The sequence below is a fragment of the Ambystoma mexicanum genome, chromosome 9 (assembly GCF_040938575.1).
Source record: "Ambystoma mexicanum isolate Mex_15411 chromosome 9, UKY_AmexF1_1, whole genome shotgun sequence".
Lineage (NCBI taxonomy): Eukaryota > Metazoa > Chordata > Amphibia > Caudata > Ambystomatidae > Ambystoma > Ambystoma mexicanum.
Window position 1 is genome coordinate 271,795,990 of NC_090931.1, and position 10,586 is coordinate 271,806,575.

Below are 10,586 nucleotides of genomic sequence, written 5' to 3' on the forward strand. Positions count from 1 at the left end.
GCAGCAGACCCAAGGTACCTGCAGATAACTCACCAATAGTGTATATGCATAGCTCCAGTGAAACCGAGGAACCCAACACCAGCAGACAGTGGTCTGCAGCTAATAAGACTAGAGCAGTACAATGTGTACTGGGGTCAGGTGTGGGCGGCGTAACACAGGGCAGGAGCCTGGTGGAGGATCTCATTTCATTCTCTCGGGATGGAAACCCTGAGAGGAGAGGCCCCCGAGAGGTTTCACAAGGGGCATGGGGGAAGAAAGAAGGCCTGAAAGGTCCGCAGCAACCTCACACCCCAGGCTCGCCACACAAGAGTAAAGGTGGCAAAAAGAGAGTGAGGTCTTGGGAGGGGAGGGGTGCCGTATATATACGGAAGACGAATCCTATTCAGAAATTGAGGAATGGGACTATTCGTCCGTATGTAGCTCGCAAGGAGCAGACACACCCTCTTCAAGCCCCCCTGTAAGGCTGGGAAGAAAAGGAAAAGGGATGAGGAGATGGGGGAAGAGTTTGATCCCGACTTGCTCATTCACCCCAGGTCAGCGGAGTGCGAGCCACCCGCCAAGATTGGCAATTACATAAAGAAGAGAATAAGGTGCTCCCTATCCAAGGAAGCCAGAAACAAGCTAAGGGCGGAATGTCCCAGGCCCTGGGTCCCAGATAACATGGCTGAGACGCCAGAGATTGATGATAAAATGATGTCCTTCATGGGGCGTTATGGCAGGGACATCAGGAAAGGAATTGATAGGTCATGGAGAACCTGCCAGGACAAGCTCCTGGATGTCCTGGGGCCATTGACCAAGATCTGGCAGATGGCGGAAGAGGCCAAGCAACCTGAGCAGAGAGTGGACCATGAGATATTGGCAGGCCGGGCTCAGAGGGCTATATGCCTGCTTGACAATGCCAACAAAGCGGTTACGACAGAGAGAAGGAGGTCCATCCTGGTAAAGATTGACCCAAAGATGGGGAAGTTGGCCACAGCTGAGTCAACCTCCAACAGTAAAGGGTGGCTGTTTGGGGACACCTTTATTAAAGAGATGGCAAAAGTTGCCAGCACCTATGCAGCTATAGACAAGATGCAGGCCTTGCTCAAGAGGGTATTGAGCAGCAAGGTTTTCGGCATGGTTGGCAGAGGTAGGTGCCGTTCGGCCAGCCGTTTCTCACCCTTCAAGCCCTACGCCAGCAATAGAGGCGAGTGGAAAAATCAACAGGAACGCCGACCTAACCCCTTCTTTAAATCAAGGGGAAGGGGCAGTCTCTCTCTCACTCACTCTCTCACTCTCTCACTCTCTCACTCTCTCACTCTCTCACTCTCTCTCTTCCCCCCCAACTAGTAGGGGGAGAACAGCTCAGTATTTGTCATGATTCCTGCCCCTCATGTCCCCAGCCCTCCAAGATGTCGGGCTGGAACCAGGCCACGATCACCTACATGGCCCTCGAGGGCCTCTCCATCCCTCCAAAGACCCACTTGGAGTCAGACTTGGTGCTTGTGGCACCAGACTCACTCACTCCCCCCCACATATTTTGGTTCCCAGAACTGCATGTGCAGTCTAGTCTTTTGGGTGTGGTTCAGCCCAGAGACACCTGGGATACCCAGAGACTATTTAAGCCATGCCCAGGCTGGGAAACATGCTTTCTGTTTTCTGCACCTGCAGCGTGACACTCACCGTGTTCGGATCGGTCTCCGGTAGGCCTGCATCTTTCTCCTGCGCTCAGCTCCTACAAGAACACCGCTAGGAAAACAGCCTTACCTTGCGGCGCTTCTGCCCATCATTCATCGCTCCTTCTGTTCTGCGGGCATCTTCGGCGTTGTCATTCCCATCCCGGCATGCCCCTTCCTAAGGGAAAAGAACAGAAAAAAGGTACTAGTAAGCATTCAGCAAATCTTCGCTTATTTTTAAAGACTGTACGAGCTTCAAACGCTTACCTGAATCCCAGCCGCTCTGGGGGAACTCTGTCTCCGGAACTCCTCATCCATCTGCAAGAGGGAAAAGACTCCAGGTTAGCTTGGAAACATCTAGAGGCGCCGCATACCGCGCTTACTCACCGCATTTCTTCTTCATAACCGGCATCCACGCTGAAAATGTTGCAGCACCTAAAAGACACAGAAAAAGAACTCATTTCAATACAAATACGAAAGGGTCGCATCAGACTCTCACTCCCCTTCAGCGCTACTCATCTCAGCAGCACGCCGCCATCCCTGGACGCTGGCCATCACCTAAGGAAGGAAAGGAACGAAGTTGGAGAACTGTCCAAAGACTCATTATACTTACCTGTCGGACTGTTGCCAGTGAAGTAACTAGGCAGCAACGAGCCCGCATCAATCAACGCGCCCCTGCGCTGAAAGCAGGACAGAGAGCACACTTTCCAAGAAAACAAGGTGAGCTGTGGATCAAAGGGAAGGGTTGGACCCCGGGGAAGAAGGGGTTCAAGCACACAGAGACAATAGGGAGTTGAACTCTGCCAATCCTGTGTTTCAGGCCAGTCTCCAGTCGAGTAGACTCCAGCGAAGGGTTCGAGGTCGTAAGAGGTCCGAACAGGCTGAGTGACGTCCCCGTGGATACCAGGTGAGCCTTACAGTATTTCGAGAGATGGTCAGAATTGTCAGGAGATAAATGGGTCAGAGAAACGGTAAGAGTTTTCAAGTTAGATGTCTGGTGGGAGCCGTTCCAGAGTGTGGAACCGAGACTCATAAGGTCATCACTAGAGGACAAAGATCTGTTAGACCGAGAGATCGCAGAGCTGGAGAGGAAAAGAACGATCGAAAAAGTACTGGATCCCAGGCAGGGTTTCGTGAGCAACATGTTCCTGGTCAATAGCAAAAAGAAACACAGACCCGTAAATAAATCTGAGGAACTTGAACGGGTTTCTGGTATACAGGCACTTCAAGAAGGGCATCCATCTACTCGGGGATGTGTTACAGAGAGAAGACTGGTTAGTCTGAATAGATCTCAAGGATGCGTATCTGACGATTCCAGTAGCACAAGAGGACCAGAGATTCTTGCAGTTCTTGTGGAGAGCAGAGGTGGCAGTTCAGTTGCCTACCATTTGTTCTTGCATCAGCCCTTTGTCCTTCACGAAAGTGATGCGAGTGGTGGTAGCTCATCTCAGGGAGCAAGGCATCAGGTTAATAATTTACTTGGACAACTTTTGCCTGATGGGGCAGGACAAGCAGAGGTTAATAGAGCAATCGGAGCAGACAACCCGCTTATTGCAGGAGTTAGGTTTCCTGATAAACTGGGAGAAGTCAGTGTTGGTTCATGTACAGACGATCGAATTCTTGGGGTTTGTCGTGACACGAAAGCGGCAACACTCAGCAAGCCCATGGGCAAGGTAATTACAATCAAGAGGGAGATCAGTTCGACGATTGCGAAAGAGGAAATATCGGTGTGGCAATTAGCAAGACTAGTGGGGAGACTAGCGGCGTCCATCCAAGCAATCTTTCCGGGACCATTATGTTACAGGGCACTGCAGCGCCTCAAGATTCAGCACCTGAGGAAGGGGTTATCTTAGGAACAGAAGGTGCCAATCTCCACAGAGGCGAGAACAGAGCTGTGGTGGTGGTACGACCACATGGAAGCTTGGAACAGGAAATCAATATTCGGCTCTAACCCAGACCTGGTCAGAGTCGGATGCCAGCCGCCAGGGCTCAGAAGCTCGGTGTGGAGAACTAACAACGGGATGAAGCTGGTTGGGGGAGGAACTAGAGCTCCACATCAATTGCTTGGAACTTCTAGCGGGTTCCTTTGCAGTGAAGTGTTGGACCCCGGACAGGGTGAACTGTAGTGTACTGCTGAAGATGGACAACATCTCAGCGGTACAGTACATAAACCGGTTAGGAGGAACGAGGTCCAGGCTGTTGTCGGAGATGGCGAAAGATTTCTGGCACATGTGCCTAAGGAACAAGGTCAGCGTCACAGCGGAATATCTCCCAGGACTACAGAATGTAGTTACGGACTGCAACTTGAGGCACCTGAGGGATGCCAGCGACTGGAAATTGGACAGGTCGGTCTTCGAGACCTTGATGGTGTTGAGGGAACCGTGCAATGCAGATCGCTTTGCGTCCAGGCTGAACAGGCAGTTGGAGAGGTTTTTCAGTTGGAGACCGGATCCGGCAGCAGCGGCGACGGGTGCGTTTTTGCAGGCATGGGGTCTGGATGAAGTGTACGCGTTGCCTCCTTTCGCTATGATCCCGAGAACGATGGCACAGGCCATTAAGCAAAAAGCATCGTTTATTTTGGTAACGTCAGACTGGAGGAGCCAGGTGTGTTTTTCGGATCCTATGGAGATGTCTTGCGAAGACCCGTTAGTGTTACCGCAGTTGAGGGAACAGATTGTGAATCCAGTGTGAGAGTGTCACCCACTGAACCAATCAGGAGAGTTGATCTTGATTGCATGGGTGATTTGGGGAATGCCTAGCAGAGGCCAGGCCTATCAGGAGAAGCTGCAAGGTTTATCGAAGAAACATGGGCACCAGGAAAGTATATAGACTGGCGTGGTCAATGTGGGCTAGCTGGTGTGCGGTATGGCAGATGTCACTCAGATTGTGAAGTTTTTGGCAGTGCAGGGTATGGCGTATAAAACAGTGAATACCTGTAAATCGGCCATTTCAGCAGGGCACCCGAAGATTGATAATGTAGCAGTAGGAGAACATACTCTGGTATGCAGACTCCTCAGAGGGGTGAGGATGTTGAAACTCCCTTTACCTAGATACACCCAGATGTGGGATGTGAATTTAGTATTGAGCATGTTCTTGAGCTGGCCGGATAATGATAGATTAACCATGAAAGCATTATCGGCAAAACTCATGACTCTGCTATGCCTTATATCATGTAAGAGGGTATCAGATGTCAGGGCTTTGGACATAGACAGAAAGGCGTTTAATCCAGAGGGGGTAACCTTTCAGATTAGCAGGAGAACGAAAACAGGCTTGGATTTGGTGTCCTATGCAGCTTTCACAGACCAACCTAAATTATGTCCGGTTAGGTGTTTAAAGAATCTGAGGAGGTGACAATTTCTCTTAGACCCGCAAATGTTTCACAGTTGTTTATAGCTTTGAGGAAATCATTTAAGGGAGTACAGAAACCCCCCTCCAGTCTTTACAGGCCCCCCACCGCAGGGGGTGCAGGGCTCCCGTTACTCCAGTGCATGTTTTGACTTCAGCCCCACGTGTTGCTTTCAACAAAAACAGCGCACGGCTTCCTGAGCGCCAGTCAGACCACCGGATCCTGGTTCCCTATCTGTTATTGCAGCCATTGGCCATGGCGTGCACCACTTTAGTGTCAGAGGGCCTGCATCTAACGGCCCTGCAGTTCAGGGTGCCTCCCCCTGACTTTCTGCCATAAACACCTGTCGATCCTCGCTGCCCCAGGGGCACTACCCTGGGGACCAGGAGCAGGTCTTAAACTGGGCCATGCCCAGTCAAGTCTCTGCTATTGCCGGTCCCTCGGCAACCCAACAACTGGCGACAAGGTCTGAAAAGCTCCCACTTGGGGAGGTACCAGCCACGAGGAGCTCCCGTTATTCATGTTGGATTGTGTCCGATAACAGTTCAGCAGATCGGCGAGGTCCCGCGGGACACAGGCGCTCGCTGACTGGAGTCCCCAGCGTGGGCTCACATGTGCCACACAAAGCAGGTCAGGGGCAGTCCTGATGACTGATGGTCCCACAGCAAGGATTGTGCACACCGGAGAGCTCTGGGTGCCTGTAATGGAGCCGCCATCGCCAGGCAGAGGAAGGTGGCGTGAGGGTGCACTGATGTAATGAAGGTTCCCACCTCAGAGTTAACGGCCTGCTGCTGCAACACTGATGGTGGGCACCACACAGCCCAGAGATGGTGCGGCTGACACAGCTGCAGTGGGTGAGAGAGTGACTTACTCCTGTAGTGTGAAATGGAGCTGCCACACTCAATAAATAAAAGTTCCCGCTTGGGGGAGCCAGTAAAAGTGGGTTGCTACCGCACTAAGGTAAGTGGCGGGGTGCGCCGCAGCTCTGAAGATACACAGCTCCTGCCTGGGGTAGAATGAATGCATCGTGTTGCCACAATGCAATAAGTCAGATCTCCCACCTGGGGAGTGTAGACACACCACACCACAGCACAGAGACCCTGCCTCTGGTGTCGTGCTGCCTCCCGCCCACTCATTACTGTAATGATGCAGTGCTGTCCTTTGATGCTGGAAATGCATTGGAGGCACAGGGCCTTCATATCATTGTCCTGTACTCCCTTATGTGTTTTCTGCACATGGGTCCAGTGGGGACACCTGGCAGTGTGGCTCTGCCTCTTTTTGGTTGTGGTGAACAGACCCTTGGGATACACTTATGGCACCCATGGGTGGGGGCACAACACTGTACTCCTGGTGTATGTTTTCTGGCACCTGTGTGTGGCCCACAGAGCAGGGCATGGGCTGGTGGCAGCTCCATGCTGAATTTGACAGGTGCTCTGAGTATCCTCCATTTTGGGATACCCAGACTCTGCCATAGGAATCCGTGGATTCCTGGTAGGAGACAAGATTACCCCCGTGGTCCCTTGATTTCTATTACCTGATTTCTATTTCTATTAGTCTATAGGAGTAGGCTTTCCTGTTTCATCTAATGACTCTACCTTTGATACTGACAACAACTCATTGTTACGGTTGTGTTACCAGATGTGTTCTGGGGGTGATTGGTGGCTCGGTAGAGACACGACCCAGAGTTGTGTTGAATTCTACGGTAGATGACGACCAGTCTGGTATTACCTCCCATACCCCCCCTCCTGTCTCCTTAATGCCAGACGTGGCATTTAATGAATCTGTCACCCAACACATGAGGAATAACTTGCCAACGCAGGGGGTGCCATTGGATAAAGGTACAGGTGACAGGTTATCGACTACCCCAATATTATTTAACACCTTTAACCCCACCTTTGCTGATATCAGTGATACAACTAAAAGTGGGGACCAGCCTACTATGAATGAAAGGACAACTGGAAACAGAAGTGAAAATCAAGGAGCGCTATTAGCCCAATTAGAAGCTGGGGTATCATGGGATGTCCTGAACTTTTCAGTAAAAATTGTGCTTCAATTTTGTAGGAATACCAGTTATGAAATTAGGAAACAGGCAGAGCAAATCTCTGCGCTACATGAGGGTATTGCGAAATGCTCAGTCATTGCAGCAGATGAAGGGACCTAGACTGCTGAACTCACGAGTAGGGCACATTGAATCTCAATCAAAGGAAGATCAGATGTTAATTCCCTCTCAAAGCATGCTCCAAGGCAAAGAAAGCATGAAATCTCCTAGTCAATCCCCAGATAATTGTCTCACACACAAACAGCAAAGAGCTTTGAATAAACAAACGAAGCTAAAAAAAACTAGAAGTAAAGAAGTGGAAATTGAATCTTCGGAAACAGATCTACTATTAATTTCTACTACACTACCCAAAAAGAACTCGCAGAAATTGACCAAGCGCAGCAAGACGCAGAAAGCGATCTTCAATGAGTAATGGAACTCTGACCAGTTGGCTCATTCAGGAATAAGCTGAAGTTGATCTACTCTTGCAATCTAATAATATTCAAGGACTGTGTGAGAATGTTGGTATAAATGAACTACTGCTTATATCTAATTCTATAAGTAATAAGAGAGTGAATGCTGAAGCTGGAAATAATAGAAATGACCAATTGGGTTTGGGTGAACCTATTTTGCCACCCCCTAAATCTTCCAGCATGGACATTATCCCTCTCGAATTACGTAAAGTATCAATTGTATGAGATCAGTTTATACAGAAGGGTCATATTAACAGAAATTAGCTTTTAGCACTGTGTAATAAAGTTCCAGCTCTAAGGATCCTTAGTTCAGCTGATTCTTATTTTATTGAACCTTTGAAAGGTGGGGTCTCAGAGTGAAGCCGTAGTCCATGGTAGTCTCCCAGTAACTGCAGTATTGATATGTGAACCGTTGTTACCGTTCTTGGGTTATTCGTTAGACAAACCTTTTATTTTGGAAAGCAACATATCTGCATGCAGATGCACCAATGATCAAAATAGATATATCAAGCCATGTATACCAAATGCAAAAGATTCGGCGGGAATTAAGTTTAATAATGCTCAGGGATGGAGATGGCTGAAATCTATGTTTTAGGGGAGTGAAACTCTGATAAAATGATTCCTAGATGTGCTGCTGTGGAACACGAGGTGTCACTCACTTCATACAAGCAGGTCCTTTATTAAAGATGCTGGAAGATCAAGACATTTTATGCTACAAGAAACTTGTCTGGTTGATCAATTCTTCCTTGGTGGGTTCAAGATATATCAAATAGAAGCGATAAAGGGGCAGGCAGGTCGACCCTATGGGGGATTGATGATTGGGGTTAAAAATACATTAATGTCTAGGCAAACTAATCCAATTCTCAAAGAGGGGGGGAAGGTCTTGATTGTTGAGAGAACCTGGAAAAGGAGATCTTGAGAAAAGAAAGGTGCTAGTGATTAATGTATACGACTCTCCCGGTGTATTAAATACTGACACTATTTTCACATCTATCGATGAGGTACTGAATGGTTGGAGGATTGGAAATGAGAAAAAAATATATTCTTGTGGGAGGAGACCTGAATGCCAAATTAGGAGAACACTCGATCGATGAGAGCGGATTTGGTGTTAGCTCCATGGTATGTAAAACATCTAACCCTAAAGGGGGAAAAAATGGTTTAGGTTCCTAAATGAGTGGGACTTGGTGGTTTTAAATGGCAGAGTCAGTGGTGATATACCACGGAAGCAGATGTGGCAAATGGGTAACAGCAGTAGCACCCTGAATTGTATTGCCTGTAGTGCAACTTTGGTTGAGAGAGCACTGAGTATGTCGGTATACCCACACACCACCAGTGAGCATGCTATTTTTCTGGTAAACTGGGGGTTCAAATTAAATTGTACTGTAGAAAAGGGCCTGGCAAATCTGAGAGTTTCTCAATGGGGACAGCGTCTTTTGTGCTCGGATAAAAATGTAGCCATGGCATGTGACTTAGTAAAAAAAGAGCTGTGTGATACCAGGTTAAATTTATTTGCTTTATCCCGTAATAATATCGAAGGTTGGCTAAAGTGGATAGCCAACGCAGCAGGTAAATGTAAGGGTAAAAGTCTGTCCTTGATTGAGAGAGTACATAAACATAGTTATGACCCGGAAATAAACAAGGTTAAAAAAAAAGGTACTTAGAAGAGAACTGCCAGCTACAAACTTACTTAAGATTCCATCAAATTTGATAAAACAGGAAATAACTAGATTTTGAAATTGGTTTCGAAGAAGATCCTGGGGGAGGAAACAGCTAATTTATACTCTGAGGACTTGTAATGTAGGGGAAATGTGGAAGTTCTTGTCAGGGGCTAGATCTTGTAGTAAGCCATCTATCTTAAACCCTATTACTGAGAAGACCTGGATCTCACACTTGAAAAGTAAAATGTGGCGCACCACGAAGCACCAGTAAGCACTGTTTACTGGCAGGACCGGCTAGGAGGAGTGTGAGGACCTTTCCGTATGCTGTTGCTGCCGTGCCGCCAAGAGGACGTCTTTGGCTGCAACACCGCCATTGCCTGGAGGTGGTTACCCGGCGTTTTTGGATTGTATCTAAACACCATTGGACTTGTTTAAAAACACAGATTGATGGGTGTTTATGTACAGACTCTTAGTCTGTACCTCTGTACTACTGTAAGAAGTACTAGGTAATTCAAGTATCTTACCTTGCATTTTTTTTCCTTGATTTGCAGCGAGCATCACTGGCTCCGCCTCCTGCCTGCCCCGATTGTCTTTTTTTTGTTTGTTTTCTCTACTAATACCCATGGTGCAGCGCACCACGAAGCACCAGTATGCACTGTTTACTGTTCACTGTGAGCAGTGCGAGGTGTTGGTTTAATGTTTCCTTTTTTTTCTTTTTTGTCACTCATTACCCCTAGTAGAACATGATTGGTGATTCACTGTAGTGGAAAAAGATTTAGTGTTGGACTTTTGGCTGGTAAGAATAAGTTGTGACTTAGTTGGTTTTGTTTTTATAACTGTGCTTTTTGATAGACTTAATTGTTCCATTACTTCTCTTTGGGTCACATTGCTTAAGTGGGTAATAACGTGTATTTCAATCTACCTTTTGTGATCCAAAGATGGGGAAAAAAGAAAGCTGCCTTTGCAATGAAAGATATTAGAGCTGATTTTTTTCAATGCTGTTAGCACACGTCGTGCGAGTCTGGCGCGGGCTGCTGCCCTTCCTCCTCCAGTCATTAGTGATGAGGAAGAAGCCCAGTTGCAATGTGCGCTGGACTGTTCTCCTAACTGTAAAACTATAGAGGATGTAATGGATCCCTCGCAACCCCTATTTGCAGATGAGGAACTACCTGAATTTATCTTGGGGAGGGATATTATTGTTGTGGAAGAGGTTGTTTTGGAGGAACCTAATGTAATGAAAGAAAGCAGTTTTTGCTATGACAACTTTGCTGATAACCCTTTTATTCCATCTATGGAGGCAAGGCATGCGTTAGTTTCGGATGCTATACCTAAAAATCAGGTGACCGCTAGGGGAGCAGGATCTGACTTTATTGCAACTTTAAGCATATTTAACAGATTACTACTATCGGAGATGAG